Here is a 21,946-nt window from a genome sequence, read left to right on the forward strand (position 1 = left end):
TGTTCCACATTCTGCTCCCAGTCCCACCAAAGCAAAAATTGCCAAGAGCGTGATTTGTTAGATGACTCCCAAAAATCACATTTGGATGGAGGCTTTGAGACATCACCATTGCCCTCCCAGATCCAGTTCCCCACTCCTGGATTTCTTTGTCTTACTCAGCTCCATTCCCTCCAGTCTGAAACAGTCCCCTCTACTTTGGAGGTTTGGGGATATTGGTCAGATTTCTGTGTGTTCCTGCTGATGGACCTTCCTGTTTCCCAGACCTATGTTGTTCCTGATGGGGCCCCTGAACTCAAGCAGTGAATTCTCTGGAATGACCCCTCCTAACATCCTAATCCTACCTTCTTCAGCACAGCCAGGCACCTGCTATGAACAGCGACTAGCCTGGAGAGCTGCCCAAGCCTGTTCCCAGGTGGGCTGGATGGAGATCTCGATTTCTGTGGAAAGAAGCCATATGTTATCTCACTGCAGCCTACTCTACTGCTTCGCAACAGCAGGCTTCAACTGGGGCCCCCGAAGGGGAATTGGAAGGCTATCACTTTTCATGATTAGCAAATGAATGCACTTAGCTATGCACTAGGTACTTAGTTTTATCAAGTAAAATGAAATGAGGGTTTTTGTTTCTACAGCGCAGCCAGCAGCTGGGTTGCACCCAGTTATCTTGACAAGATGATGTAAAGATCCTCCTTCCTACTTTCCCTTCTCACGGCATCCCTCATGGATGCTGTCCTTGCTGCCCTTCATGACCTAGGAGACTCATCAGTAGACTTAGTTAAGAGAGGGAAGGAGGGACCTGAGAAGCCCTGCCCCATTTTCAAAGGCTCTTGCCAAAATTCGCATTTTCCTGAGTATCTTTTATTAGCATAATCAGTGACTATAATTGTGTATTAGTACCTTAGAAAGCATAAGAAGTCAAAGGGGAGATGCTGTTTCATCAGAGGTTGTTTTAGGGGAAAGAAGAAGCATGGCAGAGGCAAACCTGGGTAGTAACCATGCCATAGGGTCACAACCAGGTAGGAAAGTCCTTATCCCGGCTGATGGAGCACTTGGAGCATAACCTTGGGGGATAGAGATGAGGGAGTGAGACTGAATTTCCTGATGATAGATAAGATTATGTCAGAGTGACAGCAGAATGAGTCAGGCATTGAATTTTCAGAAGCAAATATGTTGTGTATTATTACCAGATGTCTTTCAAAGACAGAACCAGGGACGACCATAAATACAATTTTAGTTTAAAGGGGAAAGCAGAGATAAATGCAACATTTATGGGATGGACTTTCAGTTCATGGGCATGTGATAATTCATTCAGTACATTTTCTGAGTCATCCCAAGATGGGGAGACATAGAAGTGGAAAAGATGTAACCCTCAATAAGCTAAGGCAAGCTAGTTAAGGCTAGCTGAAATTTATATTGTATGTATGTCAAATACACACATATATACATATATAGATATGTACATATATACACACACATATATATATATGTGTTTATTTTTGTGTTTAACTATATATGTATACACATATCCACACCACTCTTGTGCCCCTGACCTTTCTTTGCCTTTCATTAAAAGGAGTTGGCTAGCAGAATGATCTCAGCTACAGAAGACTGAGGTTCTAGGACTTGCTCAACTGTGGTGGATGGAGAGGCAAATTCCTTCCCTATAGCTAGGGCTTAATATGTGTGTAGCCATAGATGAAATTGGTGCAAGGGCATTATTTTAATGTTGATTACACTGTTACGAATGAAAAATGTTTTACTAAAATGCAGAGGCTTTTCAATAGAAATTACACTTTAAAATTTGCTGAACTGAAAACAATCTAAATGATTTAGTCCCAAGTAAATTATTTTATTCTTTATTTGTATTACTTTAGAGACACAGTTATGTGGTAAATATTTCCTTGGAGGTGTAAAAATAGTTGGACATTAATTGCCAGCAATCTGGCTCCTCCTAGCCGGCTTTCATTACTGTTCACACCTTTGGAATAGGGCTTTTGATATACTGTTCAGCTCTAATTTTCTGACGATTGTTGACCTGAGAGGCCAGAAGCATACAGCTCCAGAATTCTGATATGAGTGTTGCTTTCCATGCCAGCAGAGGGTAGAAGTGCTGCAGAAGTGATGCTTGCAGCCTCCTAAAGGCGAAAGACTGGTTGGTTTACCTACTGGACGTCACCTAAGTATAGAAAGCTTGATTTGCACTGCACATTGTAAATGTGATAGAGGAGCTAGCGTGAATTAAATCATTAACAAGAAAAATAGCCATGACTTAGTTGATTTTGAGCTTGGCCTACCTCTACTGCTGAACTCTGACCAAGTTTTAACCTGAGTTTCCTGTGACACACAGGAACTTAGAAAAATTACCTTCAAGCCTTGTGTATATTACAGGAGATTCAAACAGTGTAGTATGGTGTAAGTCTCTTAGAATTGCATGGAAGAGAAAATACAAATAGTAAATAAACACACAGAGAAAGCAATTCTTTTAATTTCTTTATTAGAGAAGTTGTGGGTTTACATAACAATCACGCATAAAATATAAGATTCCAATATACCACCCCACCAACAGCAACTTGCATTAGTGTGGAACGTTTGTTACAATTGATGATAACACATTTTTGTAATTGTACTATTAATTAAAATCCATGGTTTAACTTAGGATCCACTGTTTGAGTAGTGTAGTTCCATGGATTTCATTAAAATTTTTATTCTGTTACTATATATATAACCTAACATTTCCCCTTTTAATCATATTCAGATAAATATTTCATTGCTGTTAATAGCATTCACAATGTTGTGTTACCATCATCACCGTCCATTACCAAAACATTCCCAACACCCCAAATAAAAACCCTGTACATTTTAAGCCTTAACTTCCCATTCCCTATTCCCATCCTGTCAGCTGGTAACCTATATTCTAGATTCTAATTCTATGAGTTTGCTCATTCTTATTATATCAAATCAGTGAGATCATACAATATTTGTCCTTTTGTGCCTGGTTTATTTCACTGAACATGATGTCATCAATGTTTATCCATATTGTCACATGTATCAGCACTTCTTTCTTTTATATGGCTGAATAATATTCCACTGTATGTATTACCACATTTTGTTTACCCATTCATCACTTGATACACACTTGGATTGCATCCATCTTTTGGCAACTCTGAATAATGCTGCTGTGAAAATTGGTATGCAAATATCTGGTCTAGTCCCTACTTTCAATTTTTTTTGTGTATATACCTAGTACTGGAATTGCCAGGTCATATGGTAGTTCTATACCTAGCTTTCTGAGGAGCTGCCAAACTGTCTTCCACAGTGTCTGCATCATTTTACAGTGCCACCAGCAATGAATGAGTGTTCCTATTTCTCCACATCCTCTCCAACACTCATTGTTTTCATTTTTAAATAGCAGCCATTCTAATGGATGTGAAATGATACCTCATTGCGGTTTTAATGTACGTTTCCCTGACGGCTAATGATGTTGAGCATCTTTTCATGTGCTTTCTGGCCATTTGTATATCTTCTTTGGAGAGATGTCTGTTCAAGTCTATTGCCATTTAAAAAAAAATTATTAGAGAAATTGTGGGTTTATGGAACAATCATGCATAAAATACAGGATTGCTATTTACCGCCCCACCACCACCACTTGCATTAGTATGGAAAATTTGTTAAAATTGATGATAGCACTTTTTTGTAATTCTACTATTTTAATAGTAGTTATATTTGTTACAATTGATGAATGATTATTAAAGTAGTACTATTAATTCTTGTCCATAGTTCATGGAGGGGTATTTTTCCCCATATTCCCAACCTATTATTTATTTATTTTTCATGCATCTCTTTATTTTCTTACTCATCTACCCCTACACTGGATAAAGGGGGGTGCCAGTCACAAGATTTTTACAATCACAAGATCACAAGATAAAAACTAGACTGTTACACAATCGTTATCAAAGATCAAGGCTACTGGATTAAAGTTCAACATTTTCAGGTATTTCCTTCTGGCTACTCCAATACATTAGAAACTAAAAAGAAATATCTATATAATGAGTCAGTAGTCATAATAATTTGTTAAATCTTAATTTCTCCATTACAACTCCTCCCTCTGATTTGATCATTCTTTCAGTCTTCAGAGATATCTGGGCAATTACTCTTCTAACTTCTTCATGCTGAAAAGGAGTGTTGATATTATGGGGTAGAGGAATGAAACTGGTTGATTTTCTTGGAGAGACTGGTACCTCTGGGTTTCAGGGCTTATCTGGCATAGGAGCATCTGGAAGCTTTAAGTTTCTGAAAAAATAAACTTGATAAGTAAATTTTTTATAAAGTCTTGGATAGAGCCTATGGTGTTCCTTAGGGTTTTCGGGAATACTGGTAGTTGAGGCTTGGCATACAGTGGCAAATTGCAATATCTGGCTGAAGCTTGCATAAGAGTAACCTCCAGAATGACTTTGTGACTCTATTTGAAACCTATATTTAGCCACTGAAACTTTATTTTGTTTCATTTCTTTTCCTCTTTTTGGTCAAGAAGGAATTATTAATCTCATTATTCCAGGGCCAAGTTCATCCCTGGGAGTCACATCCCATGTTCCTGGGGAGACTTACACCCCTGGGAGTCATGTCCCATGTAGGGGGTCGGTAGTGAGTTTATTTGCAGAGTTTGGCTTAGAGAGAGAGAGGCCACATCTGAGCAACAAAAGAGGTTCTCTGGGGTGACTCTAAGGCATAATTGTAAGTAGGCTTAGCTTCACCATTACAGAAATAAGTCTCATAAGGTTAAGCTTCAAGATCAAGGGCTTGGCTTCTTAAATTGGGAGTCCCTAATGCTTGAGAGAATATCAGAAATTCCCCAGGTGGGGGAGTTTAATAGTTCCACATTTTTTCTCCAGTCCCTCAAGGGACTTTGCAAATATTTTTTTTTTTTATTTTCTGCCCCCAATATTCTGGAATATATCAGGGTATTACATTAACCTGTACAGAATAGCAAGATCTCATTCCCTATTCTAGCTTCCATGTAATTAAGTTGTTTAAATAAACTGACCAGACAGGAGAAATTAGTGTGTATATTATTCAGGTTCTCTAGGCAAACAGAACCAACAGGAGATATCTGTAAATATGAGAGTTTATAAAAGTTTCTCATGCACCTGCAGAAATGTATGAGTCTAAATTCTGCAGGGCAGGCTGCGAGCTGGCAACTCCAATGAAGGTCTTCAGTGAACTCCCTAGGAGAGGCTGGCTGACTGAAGGAGTGAAAGTTCTCTCTTCTCCCTTAAAGTCTTTAACTGACTGGATTAAATCCAACTGATCAGATTCTCTCATTACCGAAGATACTCCCTTAGTTGATCATAGATGTAATCAGCCACAGATGCCATCAACTGACTGATGATTTAATAAACCAGCCTTCTTCTTTATTATCCAGCCATGAAATGTCCTTGCAGTAACAGTTAGGCCAGTGCTTACTTGACCAGACAACTGGGCACCATTACCTGCTCAAGTTATCACATGAACCTAACCATCACAGTGTGCTACAGGGAATTTAAATTTTGGACAAAATAAACATCTCTTCCTTTGGTCTCACACAGATGTAGAAGTTTTAAGATACAGACCATAATATCATAGACCATACAATATCTGTCCTTTTGTTTCTGGTTTATTTCTCGCAACATATTGTCCTCAAGTTTCATTCACCTCGTTGCATGCCTCATGACTTCATTCCTTTCGGTAGCCACACCATATTCCATAATATGTATACACCACTTTTCGCCCATCTGCTCATCAGTCAATGTACCCTTGGGCCACCTCCATCCATTGGCAATCGTGAATAATGCCATCATAAACACCAGTGTGCAAATGTCTATTCATGTCCCTCTTTCAGTTTGTCTGGGCATATACCTAATAACAGAATTGCCAGATAATATGGCAATGCCATATCCAGCTTCCTGAGGAACCACCACACTGCCCTCCAGAGGGCTGCACAATTCCTTTTCCCCACAAACAGTGAATAGGTATGCATCTTTCTCCACATCTCCTCCCACACTTGTGGTTTTCTGTTTATATTTTTTAAACAGTATTATTCCCACACCATACAATCCAATCTAAGTGTAAAATCAATGGCTTCAGGAATACTCACATAGCCATGCATTCCCCACCACAATCTATGTGAGAACTTTCCCATTTCTTCTGAAAAGAAAGAAGGAAAAATAAAAGAAAAAATCATATACCCCACACTTATATCCCCCTCTTATGTACATTTGGCTTTGGTATATTGCCTTTGGTACAATTAATGAAAGAATATTACAGTGTTACTGTTAACTATAGACCTTAATTTGCATTAATTGTATTTTTCCATATATCTTCCCATTTTTAACACCTTGTAACAGTGATATACATTGTTCTCATTCATTTAAAAACTTTCTTATATTTTTCTTAATGTCTTATATTGACTAATGTCATTGTCCACAGTATGTTTTGTTAAGTTATAGAGTTCCAGTTTTTATCCTCTAGTTTGCATTCTGGTGACATATACAACTCTAGTCTTAATGTATTCAACCATACTCACAATCAGCTTTGTTAATTACATTTACAATATTGTGCTACTATCATACAGTATTGTGCTTCTCCATTTCCAAACCTTTACAATCAACCTTGTTGAACATTCGGTACTCCTTAAGCATCAATTGCACAATCTCTGTCATCTTTATATCTCCTGATAACCTGTTTTCTCTAATTTAACTCTCAGTTTGCTCAATATAGTTAGTTCATGTTAGTGAGACCATAGAGTATTTGTCCTTTTGTTTTGGGCTTATTTTGCTCAACATAATTTCCTCAAGGTTCATCCATGTTGTTGCATGCATCATGACTTTATTCAGTCTTACACCTGCCTAATATTCCACCAGTTGTATATACCAAAAATTGTTTATCCACTCATCAGTTGATGGACATTTGGGCTGTTTCCATCTATTGGTAATCATGAATAATACTTCCATAAACATCAGTGTGCAAATGTCTGTTAGTCTCCCTGCTTTCACTTCTTAACAAAAATATACCTAGCAATGGATTGTTGGTTCATATGGCAATTAGGTACTTAGCTTCCTGAGGAACTACCAAACTGCCTTCCAGAGTGGCTGCACCATTCTACATTCCCACCAACGCTAAGTGTACCTATTTCTCTATATTCTCTTCAGCATTTGTAGTTTTCAGTGTTTTGATAATGGCCATTCTAGTAGTTGTGAGATGTTGTCTCATTGGGGTTTTGATTTGTATTTCCCTAATAGCTAGTAAAGTTGATCACCTTTTCATACACTGTTGAGTCATTTGTATTTCCTCTATTGAAAAGTGTCTATCCATGCCTTTTGCCCATTTTTAATTGGGTTGTTTGTCTTTTTTGTTATTGAGTTGTAGGATCTCTTTGTATATTCTGGATATTAACCCTTATCTGATATGTGATTTCCAAATATTGTCTCCCATTGAATAGACTGCCTTTTAATTTTCCTGGCAAAGTCCTTTGAGGTGCCAAAAGTATTCAATTTTGAGAAGATCCCATTTACCTATTTTTCTTTCATTTCTTGTGCTTTGGGTGTAAGATCTAGGAAACTACTTCCTACCAAAGATCTTTAAGATATTTCCCTACATTTTCTTCTAAAAGTTTTATGGTCTTAGCTCTAATGTTTAGGTCTTTGATCCATTTTGAGTAAATTTTTGTATAAGTTATGAGGTGGGGGACTCTTTCATTCTTCTGGATATGGATTTCCAGTTCTCCAAGCACAATATGTTGAAGAGGCTGTTTCTGCACCAGTTCAGTGGACTTGTCCATAGATGTGATGGTCTATTTCTGAACTCTCAATTTGATTCCATTGGTCAGTATATCTATCTTTATGACAGTACCATGCTGTTTTGACCACTGTAGCTTTGTAGTATGCTTTAAAGTCAGGTAGTGTGAGACGTCCCACTTCATTCTTCTTTCTCAAGATACTTTTAGCTATTCAAGGCACCCTGCATTTCCAAATAAATTTGATTATTGGTTTTTCTATTTCTGAAAAGTAAGTTGTTGGGATTTTGGTTGGTATCACATTGAATCTATAAATCAATTTGGGTAGAATTGACATCTTAACTATATTTAGTCTTCCAATCCATGAACATGATATGTCCATCCATTTATTCAGGTCTTCCTCAATTTCTTTTAGCAATGTTTTGTGTTTTCTTTGCATAGGTCTTTTATGTTTTTGTTTAAATTTATTACTAAACATTGTATTTTTTTTTGCTTGCTAATGTAAATAGAATTTTTTTTCTTGATTTTCTACTCAGATTTCTGCTTGATAGCATATAGAAATACTACTGATTTTTGCATGTTGATCTTGTATCCTGCCACTTTGCTGTACTGGTTTATTAGTTGTAGTAGCTTTGCTGTAGAATTTTCAGGATTTTCTACATACAGGATCATGTCATCTGCAAAGAATGAAAGTTATCTTCTTCCTTTCCAATTTTGATGACTTTTATTTCTTTTTCTTGCCTAATTGTCCTAGCTAGAACTTCCAGCACAATGGTAAATAACAATGGTGATAGTGGGCATCCTTGTCTTGTTCCAGATCTTAGAGGGAAAGCTTCCAGGCTTTCCCCATTGAATGTGATGTTAGCTGTGTGCTTTTCTTATATTCTTATATGTATGTCTTCATTTGTTTTTCATCTCTTATATTGTGTCTTTAATTCCTATAAGTTCTGTCATTTATTTTTGCAAACTTTCAAGTTCTTCTTTATGGTCACACAGTGTCTTCTTTATATCCTTCATCTCTTTTGCCACAGTTTCCTTCAACTTGTTTAATTTATTTAGAAGATTTGTTTGAACATCTTTAATTAGTCCTTTCAACTCTTGTGCCTCATCTGAAGTTTAGTTGGTTCCTTTTACTGGGCCATGTCTTCTTGCTTCTTAGTATGACTCATGATTTTTTGCTGGTGTCTAAGCATCTGATTTTCTTGATTAGTTTATTTTGGTAGTCATTTTTTCTCTTTTACCCAGGGGTTTCTTGTTGGTTGGCTTTGTTCTCATACTATTCTTTGACATTCAGTTCTACTTATTCTAGACCTAGCTTCTATATACTCTAGCATAGCTTCTGTTTAACTGACTGTATCTTTTCAGCTCTTCTTTTTGTGATTCTTGCCCTGTCTATATGGAAGTTTTTTGAGATTACCCTATTATTGTGCAGTTGTTTCACCCCCCGGAAAATGTTTGCTCATCCCTCTTCCTCCTCAGAGAATGTTGATCTGCTGTTTGTTTTATTTTTATTTATTTATTTATTTTTGCCTCTATATGTTTTTAACACTCCCTTTTTTACCTCTAGCAACTTTTACTTTTAGGTACAGCTCTGGGAGGAGGGATCGACCCTAGTCAGGTTTTCCTAGACAAGCAGGCCCAGGACTCATGAAGGGGATGTAATCAGTATCAAAGTTCTCTGGGGATGAGATCTAGCAGGGTGCCAGTCTTTCCTATGAAGCCTCTTAATTTTGTTCTTTTCCTGTCCTACCTAGGAGATGGCACTTGTCAGCTTGCTGCTCCCTACAGGCCTAAAGTGGTACTGTGCCTTTCGTTCTCAGCAGACCCCATCTCTGCCAGGGGATTGGTTGAGACAGTGGCTGAGGATAAAGACAGTCAAACTGTTTCTGTTTTCCAGACCCTGGCTGGATTCTCTAAATAACAGTCACTGTCTGTGCTGGGCCTTTCTCCCCTCCCTTTTTTTTTGGGGGGGGGGGTGTTGGAGGATCTGTGTCTCAGCCCCCTGTTCACTTCAGGTTAGAAAAATTACTAAACTCTTAAGCAGCTTCCCTTTCTCCCCTGCCAGGACCATGTTTGAGGCAGGTTGGGCTGTGCTGTTTTAGGTTGAAACTGCTGCTGATATCCCAGCCCATAGGGTCTAAATTCTCTGAATGAGAGATGCCACTTGCACTGGCCCCTGACCCCCCCCCCCTTTGTTTGGGAAGATATGCCCTTTTGGGAATTTCCTCTACCTGATTACTTTGTCAGTCCACCATACTCCCATCCTTGCCTGGGGCAGGGCTGAAAATGGAGAATACTTGCTGCTCTCTATCATTGGCTGCTTAAAAAAATCTGTTTCTCATAGCCCGTCCCAGCCCCCAGAACTCCTGGTTTATTTCTTGTTTGCATTGTAGATTTAACTGTGCTCAGAGCTGTTATTCAGCAGTCCCAATTTGGTAATCAAATCTGCAGTTGGAGCATGGTTAACTCCTCTTCCCTTGCTCCTAGTAGAGAGGGCTTCTGTTTCCCACTAGGGAGACGCTCAGAGTCAGTCCACCATGCCAGTGGGGGAGGGGCACCATCCTCCACAGTGTGGAAGAATTTACTTACAGTTCTGTGCTGTGATATATCAGTCTTGGCCCTTCCTGACTGGTGTATGATGTGCATCTGGTCTGCGAAGTCCTGTAAACAATTATTCCAGACAGTTCCTGGCTATTTACCAGCTGCCTTAGAGGATGGACTAAATCCCACACTTCCCTACACCACTATCTTGCCCCTACCTCCCTTTTGCCATTTTTAAATTGTATTGTTTGTCTTTTTGTTGTTTAGTTGAAGGACTTCTTTGTTTACTGAATATTAACCCTTTATTGGATATGTAATTTTCAAATATTTTCTCTCATTGTTTAGGTTGTATTTTCACTTTCATGATAAAGTCCTCTGAAAACAGAAAGTTTTTTATTTTGATGAGGTCCCATTTATCTATTTTTCTTTTGTTGCTTTTGCTTTGGGTGTAATGTGTAAGAAACCATTGCCTAATACAAAGTACTGAAGATGCTTCCCTATGTTTTCTTCTATGGGTTTGATAGTTCCAGCTCTTATATGTAGGGTTTTTTAATCTATTTTGGGTTGATTTTTTGTTTATGGTGTGAGGTAGGGGGTCCTCCTTCTTTGTGTTGTAAACAGAGATCCAATTTTCTCAGCATCAATTGTTGAAGAGAGTATTCTTTCCCAGATGAGTGGTCTTTGCCACCTTGTAAAAAATCAGTTGGCCATAAATGTGAGGGTTGACTTCTGAGCTCTCAAGTCTGTTCCACTGGTCTATATGACTGTCCTTGTGCCAGTACCATGCTGCTTTCATTACTGTGACTTTGTAATAAATTTTAAGATCAGGAAGTGTGTGTCCTCCCTCTAAATTATTCTTTTTCAAAATGACTTTAGCTATATAGGACCTTTACCATTCCATACAAATTTGAGGAATGACATTTCCATTTCTGTAAAGAAGGTTGTTGGAATTTTGATTGGGACTGCATTGAATCTATAAATGGCTTTGTTTTAGTATTGACATCCTAACTATATTTAGTCTTCCAATCCATGAAAAAGGAATATCTTTCCATTTATTTAGGTCTTCTTTGTTTTCTTTTAGCAATGTTTTGTAGTTTTCTGTGTATATGTCCTTAACATTCTTAGTTGGATTTATTTCTAGACAGTAATTCCTTTAGTTGCTATTGGGAATGGAATTTTTTTCTTGACTTTTGCTTTTGACTGTTCATTGCTTGTGTATAGAAACACTACTGATTTTTGCATGTTGAGCTTGTACCCTGCCACTTTGCTGCAGTCATTTATTAGCTCCACTAGCTTTGTTGTGGATTTTTCAAGATTTTCTGTATATAGGATCATGTCATCTTCAAATTGGGAAAGTTTTCCTTCTTCCTTTCCATTTCTATGCCTTTTATTTCTTTACTTGCCTAATTGCTCTGTCAAGAACTTCCAGTACAATGTTGAGTAACAGTGGTGAGACTGGGTATCCTTTTGTTGTTCATGATCCTAGAGGGAAAGCCTTCAGTCCTTCACCATTAAGTGGGATGTTAGCTGTGAGCATTTCATATATGCCCTTAATCATGTCAAGGAAGTTTCCTTCTATTTATAGTGTTCTGATTGTTTTTGTCAAGAAAGGGTGTTGAGTTTTGTCAGATGTCTTTTGTGCATAGATTGAGATTATCACGTGGTTTTTCCCCTTCATTCTGTTAATGTGGTGTATTATATTATTTGATTTTCTTATGTGGACCCAACCTTGCATACCAAAGACAAATCCCACTTGATCATGGTGTGTAGTTCTTTTAATATGCTGTTAGGTTCAGTTTGCTATTATTTTGTTGAGGATTTTTGCAACTAAATTCATAAGAGATATTGGTCTGAAGTTTTTTTTTTTCCTTTTTTTTTTCCTTCTAGCTACTCTAATACCCTAGCATTTAAATATATATATGGATTCAGTATTTGTAATCCTTTGCTAAATCCTCTCTTGTCTGTTGCTACCCCTTCCTCTCATTTAATCACTTTCTCAATCTTCATGGGGGTCTAGGCAGTGACCACCCTAACCTGTTCATATTAGAAAGGGGTAGTTTTGTTTTCTTGTATCTTTATCCAGCTTTGTTATGAGGGTGCTGTTTGCCTTGTAGTATGAGCTAGGGAGTGTTCCCTTCTCTTCAATTTTTTGGAAGAGTTTGAACAGAATTAGAGTTAAGTTTTCTTGCAATTTGGTAGAATTCCCCTGTGAAGCCATCTGGTCCTAGGCTTTTCTTTGTTGACAAGTTTTTGATTACTGACTCAGTCTCTTTACTAGTAATTGGTTTGTTGAGATCTTCTATTTCCTCTTGAGTCAATGTAGGTAGTTTGTGTGTTTCTAAGAATTAGTCTATACCATCTAGGTTATCTAATTTATTGGAATACCATTATTCATAGTATCCACTTATAGTCCTTTTTATTTCAGCCTGGTCAGTAGTAATGTCGCCCATTTCATTAGGAATTTTTAGTTTTATCCTGTCTCCCTTTTTGTTATTCTAGCTAAAGGTTTGTTTATTTTGTTGCTATTTTCAAAGAACCAACTATTTTGTTGATTTTTACTATTTTTTTTTGTTTGTTTGTTTTGTTTTCTACTTCATTTAACTCAGCTCTGATCTTTGTTATTTTCTTCCTTTTGCTTGCTTTGGGTCATTTTGCTTCTTTTTTTGTTTGTTTGTTTGTTTGTTTGTTTTTAGTTCTTCCAGTTATCAGGTTAGGTCTCTCTTTTGAAGACTTTCTTCTTTTTTAATGTAAACATTTAGAGCTTTAAATTTACCTCTCAGCACTACCTTCACTGGATTCCATAAGTTAGTATGTTGTATATTTATTTTCAATTGTTTCATTTCAAGATATTTTCTAATTTTGCTTTTGATATCCTCTTTAACCCACCAGTTGTTTAAGAGTATGTTTTTTCATTTCCACATATTTGTGAATTTTCCACTTCTTTTTCTGTTATTGATTTCTAGCTTCTTTCCATTGTGTTCAGAAAATATACATTGAATGATTTCAATATTTTTTAAATTTATTGAGACTTGTTTTGTGACCCAACATAAGGTCCATCCTGGAGAATGATACATGTGCAGTTGAGAAGAATGTGTGTTCTGTTTTCGTTGGGTGCAGTATTGTATATATGTCTGCTAGGTATAGTTGTTTATTGTATCTTTCAAGTCTTGTATTTCTTTAATGATCTTCTGACTAGATGTTCTATCTATTGAGGGTGATGTGTTAAAATCTCCTACTATTAATGTGGAACCCTCAGTTTCTCCCTTCAAATCTGTCAGTATTTGCTTCATATATTTTAAGGCTCTGATGTTAGGTGAATATAAATTTATAATTGTTACATCTTGCTGTTGATTTGTCCCTTTTATCAGTATTTAATGACCACCTTTGTCCCTCATACCTATTTATTATTTATCTGATTTTTTTTGTTAGTATGGCCACCCCAGCTCTCTTTTGGTTACTACTTGCATGGTATATTTTTTTCTACACCTTCACTTTGAACCTATTTGTATCTTTGACTTTAAGGCGAGTCTCTTCCAGACAGCATATAGTTGAGCTGTGCATTTTTATCCATTCTGCCAGTCCCTGGAGAGTTTTTTTATTTACATTTAAAGTCTCTAGTGATAATACAGGTATTTCTTCTGCCATTTTGCTATTTAGCCTTTGTATGTCTTATATCATTTTTGTCCCTTACTTCCATTAAGGCCTGCTTTTATATTTATTTGCTTTCTTGTGTTGTACCATACTGAGTGTCTTCTTGTTTCTCTCTGGATATATTTTTCATCTGTTTTCCTTGTAGTGACCATAGGGTTAAAATTTAACATCCTAAATACAAAACAATTATATTTGGTTTGATACCAACTTAACATAGCATGAGCATATAATTTTCCTATACCCCTCTGACCCACAAGCATTTTTTGTACTTGTTACAATTTATATCTTTGTACATTTTACGTCCAAAAACCTAAACTTATCATTACTTTTCATGCATTTGCATTTCAGCACCTGTAGGATATAAGAAGTGGAGTTACATACCAAGCAATACAATTCAAGAATACAATTCAAGAATATAGTTACCCAAGTGGTTACCTTTACTGCACTTTATGCTGCTTTGAACCACTGTCTAGTGTCCTTTCTTACCAATCTGAAGAACTCCCTTTAGCATTGCTTGTAGAGCAGATCTAGTGGTGACGTACTCCCTCAGCTTTGTTTATCTGAGAGTGTCTTACTCTCTCACTCATTTTTGAACGAGAGTCGTGCTGGATATAAAATTATTGGTTAGCAGTTGTTTTCATTCAGCACTTTAAGTATATTAACCCACTGCCTTCTTGCCTCTATGGATTCTGATGAGAAATTGGCAATCAATGTAATTGGGACCTCCTTGTATGTAACCATTTGCTTTTGCCTTGTAATTTCAGAACTCTCTCCTTGTCTTTTGCATTTGATGGCATAATCAATATACGATGGGGTGTATTTTTCTTCATGTTTATCCTGTTAGGTATTCTCTGAGCTCCTTCTATGGTGTGTATTCATGTCTTTTGCTAAATTTGGGAAATTCTCTGTCATTATTCTTTGATGATTCATTCTGTCCCTTTCTCCCTTTCTTCTCTTTCTGGCACTCCCATAATGTATTTATTGGTGCATTTGATGGTGTCCCATAGCTGTCTTAGGCTATTTCATTTTTAATATTTCTTTTTACTTTCTGTTCCTCAGACTGACTTATTTCAAGTGTTTTGTCTTCAAGTTCACTGATTCTTACTTCTGCCAGCTCTAATCTGCTGTTGAAACCCTCCTGGGCTTTTTTCATTTCAGTTATTGTGATCTTCAACTCCAGTAGTTCTGTTTGGTTCCTTTTAAAAATTTCTGTCTCTACTTAGATTCTCATATTGTTCATTCATTGTTTTCCTTGTAACCTATAGTTCTTTCTCTGTTCTTTCCTTCATCTCCTTAAGCATTTTTAAGATAATTTTTTAAAGGATTTGTTCATTATGTTCACATTCTCATCTTCTGTGTTGGTGCTTTCTTTATTTTTATCCTCTTCCTTTGGATGGGCCATTTTTCCTGTTTCTTTGTCTTGTACTCTTTTTGCACCCTGTACATTTTAATATTTTTAAATGTTAACTCTAGTTTACTCCCTTAGATGGCTGTTTATTGGTTTATTAAGCAGCTGATGATAAGATAGAGAATTTCTTGAGCTTCAGCCCTCTTTCAGGAAGGTCTGCCCATGGTGAATGCACTGTATAAGAATTTCCCTGTCTTACTGGGCCTCTGGCTTGTCCTGAACTTTTTCTTATTAGTTTTTTTGGAGTTACCCTGTTTACAGGAGTTTGGTTCTTCCCTTTGTTTCCCAGGGGACAAACCTTCCTCTCCTGTGTATTTGAAGCTGGCAGTCCTTTGTCCCAGACTCTCAGGTTCTATAGTGTTTTACACTCCTTTCATTGTCTCATGTATCTTTTGCCTGGGGGGAATATTCTGGGAGGAGGGTCACCCCATGGAAGACTTTCCCAATTCCATCTTTTCCAGCCAAAACAGGGCGAAGGACCCTCAATGGGGGGGGTGCAAACTGGTTCCCTAGTGCCCTGTGAAGGGGGTCAGGAAGGGCACAAACAATTTCTCCATCTCCCAAAAGCTGAGCTTTCCTGGCCTTCCCACCATAAGCAGCCCTTCAGCTTACTATCCCCCACAACCTTGAGGAAGCCCTGCATCTTTAAATCTCCAATGCTGCCCCTTTCTGAGGAACGTTGAAAAAATGGCTGCCACTGCATTTGTCTGGGGTGGGGTTGAAACAACAGTTGCCTTCAGAGACAGTACCCATTTATCCAAATTTGCTAATCAGTGATCAGCTGTGCACACTCTTGTATGTGGTTAAGAGGATTTTTATATCCCTTTCTGTCAGCAGCAGCTAGCCAGGGACTGGACCCCATGGCAGCCTGCTGTGATAGTGGGGGATGCGTGCCAATAGCTGCCATGCGGAGAGAGCAATTTAGAGTTCTCTACTGTAATTTATCAGCCTCTTCTTCCCACTCTTCCCTGGATGTTGTTCAGTGTTCTTCTGGCTTCTGAAGTTTCAAAATAGTTGTTTCAGACAGTTCCTGCCTGATTAATAGTTGTTTTAGTAGAAGCACTGAGTCCTGGAGCTCCCTACTGCATCATCTTACCCAGAAGTTCCTCAAGAAAGCCACTCTTGCTAACACAAAAAGAAAGGCAGAGGAAAATAAGTACAGAGTATCATTTTCACCTTTTGAATTATCAATAACAAATAAAAATAAAGCTAACATCCACTAACAGTGAAGTTGTATTGAAAATGATACATAAATACACTGCTAGGGAGGCAGAAGTTGGTCTTATTTATTTGGGAAGAAATACAGCAATAAGTTGCAGAATCCTGTGTATTGGTCATCAAGTTGAGTATTCTCTTTCTGCCAAGTGCAGTGAAGGCCAAATCTTTGATATACAAATTTATTTTTTGTGACATCAACTTCAGAAAATTATTTGTGTCCCCTAAGCAATCCTCAAATCTGTCACCTTCCATTATGGATCTGCTTTCTCTAAGATATTTTTCAGTTTTTGGTTCCCAAAATACAGGTCTCAGGCTTTTCTCTACCTGAAAAACAGCTAGCATGAGGTTTTAAGTAGAAAACACTCAATGCATATTTTACAATTAAATTTATACTTTCAATTCCTATTACCTCTTCAGATAAAGAAATGTGTATGTTTATGTGTGTTTTAAGCCACTGCTCAACAGTTTGTCAATCAGTATAACTCACTGATTCATTCAAAAGGATATGTAAAATGCACCATTTAGTGTTCCACTTGAAGATCTAGCAGCAGAGCCTAGATTCTAGTGGGGGAAGTGGACAGGAAAAATTTCTAGTAGTTTATGTAATATGTATAAAGTGATGAGTGATGTGAACAAAACATTAAGTAGAGTAAGAGGGATTGAAAGTGCTGGCGGTAGTTTACAGTCTTAAATAGGGTGATCAGGGCATGGTACACTGGAAAGGCCACATTTGAATAACAACAGATTAGATGTGGGAATGAGCTATGTGGATAACTGGGAGAAGAGATTTCCAGGTATAAGGAAACAAGAGCAAATGCTCTGAGGGAGAAGTATGCCTGACAGGTTTGAAAATCTACAAGGAGGTCAGTGTGTCTGTAGTGGAACAAGGGAAGAAGAAATTTAGGTAGTAAGAAATGATGTGAAAGAGGTAGTAAGAGGACAGATCAATAGAATATTGTTGGAATTGTTGGAGTACACCATGAAAGAAATGGGAAGCTGTTGGCAAGGTTGGAACAGGGGAATGACAAGAGCTGATTTACATTTTAACAGGATCACTCTGGCAGCTGTGTTGAGAAGATGCTGTAGAGCAGTAAGATTGGAGGCAGGTAGATGGGTGGGAAGCAATTGTAATAATCCAGGGAAGAAATGGTATGGCTTTGACCAAAATGGCAGCAGTGAAGGCGATAAAAGGTCAGACCGGATACATTTGTTGAAGGACTGGTTAAATGAATAACAAGATGATATGGAGCTAACATGAAATCACAAAACACAAGCCTTGAATAGGCCATATTTATTTGTAAATGACCTGATGAATATCAAAGTCAAGGTCTAAATATTCTCAAATCATGAGTTTTGCTAATATCATTTTAGCATGATTTTCTTTTTCATGGCAGTTTTTTTCCAAAAAAGTTTTTACACTGCATAGAAGTTACTGCATATGCAGAAATAAATGGAGAACAACTTATCCCTGTTGAATTGTGGATACAAGGGTGCCAGATTGATTTGCTCACTGCCTGAGATCCTATACAAAAGAAGCTCTGCAGGGCCAGTGTTCTTAAACTCTAGACTAAGTAAGATTGCAAATTGCTCAGAGTTGCTTGTGAATAGCAAAATGTTGATTGTTAAATCCCTGAATGGTAAGTGTCTAAATGACCCAAGATTCTGCAAGAATTTTGTTCTGACGTTTAGAATTTTCTTGATCCTTAGTAAAAATCTATCCATTTTGGTGCTCCATGGATGAAGAGATTTCTGGACCAGGGAGAGGATTCGGAGTACTTTTACCAAGATGATTAAATCATTTGAAAATAAGGGCTATGAAGAAAGGTTAATGGGACTGGGATTGTTCAGCTTGGAAAATAGAAGGCCAGGAGGGGATTTAATAATGGTCTTTAAGTGTATAAAGAGCTATTACACAGAAAATGCTCACCAGCTGGTCTCAATCTTCTCTTAAGACAAAACAAGGAGAATGGAGTGTAAATTGTGTTGTGAGGGATTTAAGCAAAATACTAGGAGGAATTTTCTGACAAGGTGTGTTGTTAAACATTAAGATAGGTTGCCATTTGAGAGTTCATCTGACCCAACATCTTGACAATGTGCCTGGGATTCCAAGCATTCCATCCACTAATGTCAATTCAATATTTATTTACTCAGAGCTCCCTGTGTGCAAGGTACTATGGGTTAAGATATAGTCTATGGAAGGCCATAGTTGAAATTCACTGATTGGCTTATAGGGAAAAGGGGTATAATTTGGCTTATATTACTAGTGAGCCATTTTTTCAGAAACCTGAAAACCAAGCCCTGAGGTGCCATGACACAAGACCAGCCAAGTTTGATGTGTAGGAATCTGGTAAGGAGGGAATGAAATGTAGAGAATGTGGGCCTCAAGGGAGGGATAGAGATAGGCTTTGGGAGGTGGCTTGATGAAATTGAGTCAGGAGGACTCATTTTGCTCAAGGGCAGAGGCAATCTGACTGATCTTATTGACCCTTGTTTCAAGGGAGTTGGGTAGAGCAGTGCTGGAAAGGTTTATACTGCACCACCTATCCCATGGGTGGAGGAATACAAAGCAATACAAAAAGACGTGAATCCAAGACCCCTTTTGTCCCAGTCCAGTTTAATTACTAAACATAATATTTACTTCCACACAAGATCCTAAAGATGTGTCCTTACATTTTACTCTAGGAGTTTTATAGTCCTGGCTCATATATTTTGGTCTTTGATCCAATTTGAGTTAATTTTTTATTTATGGTGTGAGATAGGGGGTCCTCTTTCATTCTTTTGCATACGGATATGCAGTTCTCCTAGGACCATTTGTTGAAGAGGCTATTCTTTCCCAGTTGAGTGGACTTGGCATTCTTGTCAAAAGTCAGTTGACCATAGGTGTGAGGTCCTAGTTCTCAGTTCTCAAGTCTAATAAATTGGTCAATACATCTATCCTTGTGCCAGTATGATGCTGTTTTGACCACTTTGTAATATGCTTTAAAAGTCAGGAAGTATGAGTTGTCCAACTTTGTTCTTCTTTTTCAAGATGTTTTTGTCTATTTGGGGCTCCTTACCCTTCCAAATAAATTTTATAATTAGCTTTTCCATTTCTGCAAGGTTGGCTGTTGGAATGTTGATTGGGATTGTGTCAAATCTGCAAATGATACTGGGTAGAATTGACATCTTAACGATATTTAGTCTTCTGATCCATGAATATGGATTGTCCTTCCATTTATTTAGAGCTTCTTTGATTTCTTTTAGTAATGTTTTGCAGTTTTCTATGTACAAGTTCTTTACAACCTTGCTTAGATTTATTCCTAGAAATCTGCTGCTATATGCTTCTGTATTTTTAATCTCTACTATTGTATCTTTCATCCCTGTAATTTGTTATGTTTCTTTTTATACTTTCAAATTCTTCTTTATGCTCAGACATTGTCTTTTTTAATATCCTTTATCTCTGTATGCATATTTTCCTTCATCTCATTGAATTGACTTAGGAGATTTGTTTGAACATCTTTGATTAGTTGTTCCAATTTCTAAGTCTCCTCTGAAGTTTTAGTTTGTTCCCTTGACTGAGCCATATCTTCATGCTCCTTGGTATGACTTGTAATTTTTTCTTATGTTTGGGCATCTGATTATCTTGATGAGTTAACTATGAAGGTCAATTTCTCTCTCTTGTCTAGGGTTTTATTGTTGATTGGCTTTGTGTTCAGGCTCTTCTTTGATGCTTGGTCTAACTTATTTGAGACCTTTAAAACAGCCCATGTTTAACTGTTCAGATTTTCTCAACTGTTCTTCATCTGATTCTTACCCTATGTATATGGTACACTTTTTAAGATTGTACTTTTTTGTGTGCAATTGTTTCACCTCTAGGAAAGAGCTTCATTTCCTCTGTTCCTTCTCTGGGAATCTTGATCTATTTGTTTTTGTGCAGGCTTTTATCCCCAGATCCTATGACTTGTTTAAATTCTCTCCTTCACTCAGTGCCCCACTTTCCTTACCCTTTTCAGTTCTAGGACCTGTATTATCTTATAGAAGTTCAGTTTAAACCACCCCCCCCTTTTTTCTGTGAGACTTTTCTGCCTCTGGTTTCTTTCTCATTATGGTATCCCACCCCAGGGTGCCAGATGGGGTCAATCCAGAAAGGTGGGTCACTTCAGAAAAGTCCATTTTGCCTTTAGCTGTCTAGCCAACTGAAACTGGATTGAGTGAAGGCACAACAGTTCTTACCAGCCTTTCTATCAGGGTCTCTTTCTCCTCCACCGCCCCCCCACCCAGACACTTTTTTGTATGCAGCACTCTGTAGTGGCTTATGTTCTGCCCTGGGTTGTTGCAGACTTAGTTCCCTGTGCCTGTACATCTGTGGACTCCTAACTCACTGCTGTGAGTCTACTGTCTCAGTTTATGATGGGAGGGAGCTGGGCTGGGCTGCCCCTGTGTGACTCCCAAGCTGGCAAGACCGAGCGAGGGGTTGGGGAATGGGTACTGACCAGTGTCTGGGATAGACTTCTCCTACCTGAGATTTTCTGTTTCTTTGATAAACCATTTGTGGTGTCCTTCTCCAGTCTCCACCATCCCCCAGAGCTCTAAACAAGTGGAGTTTGCCCTTTTATTTGCTAAATTTCTGGGGAGGCTCTTTCAGGGGATGTCTTATGTTAGCATGTTGATAACATCACCTTGTCTAATGTCCTGAATATTCCTTTGAGGTCAAAGTCTGAAGCCAACACTTGATATCAACACCAACTCAATCCATTTCCTAAAACTTTAGCCCTCTTATTTAATCTGCAGTATGCTTTAGTAGAAGGAATATATGCACAACTGAGTTTATATCTGGCATCCTTAACAGTTGTGAGATCTTGAGTGTGTTTATTAATCTCTCTGAGCCTTAAGTTTCCTCATTTGTAAAGTGGAGATAATTAGTTATTACCTCAAGTAGTTTCTGTGACAATTAAATGTTTATTAAAGTATTTAGTGCCTAGCAGGTACTCATCATATGCTAGTTCCCTACAACTCTTCCACCTAACAAACCTTCAGTTACAGAATGACATAGCTTTATGTCCTTTCTCTGTTGACCACCTTAAACCTACTTCACTTTAATCCAACCCCTTCCAGTAAGTTACCTTAGCTCTTGTTCATATGATCTGCCATATGGTTTCCTTTCCCGAAGATACACTCAAATATATGAATATATTCCTTAAGAAATAAGTTGCTTAGAATGGAAGATACAATCCTAAATATAATTCCACCTGTAAATAGTATTTTGACCTTATTATGACCTCTCTCCACGTGGAAAAGAGACTTACATTAATACATTATGCAATTGCATTGCTTTTTTGGCAAGCATATTCTACTTTTGATGCAAATACTGAGAAAATTTTAGA

General features: G+C 37.7%; 1 pseudogene; it reads left to right on the plus strand.

Moving 5' to 3' along the window:
• The first annotated feature begins 277 nt into the window (after nucleotides 1–277).
• The window catches only part of LOC119522496, a 35,572-nt pseudogene continuing 13,903 nt past the window's right edge, over nucleotides 278–21,946 (plus strand).

The sequence above is a fragment of the Choloepus didactylus genome, chromosome X, assembly GCF_015220235.1.
Source record: "Choloepus didactylus isolate mChoDid1 chromosome X, mChoDid1.pri, whole genome shotgun sequence".
Classification (NCBI taxonomy): Eukaryota; Metazoa; Chordata; class Mammalia; order Pilosa; family Megalonychidae; genus Choloepus; species Choloepus didactylus.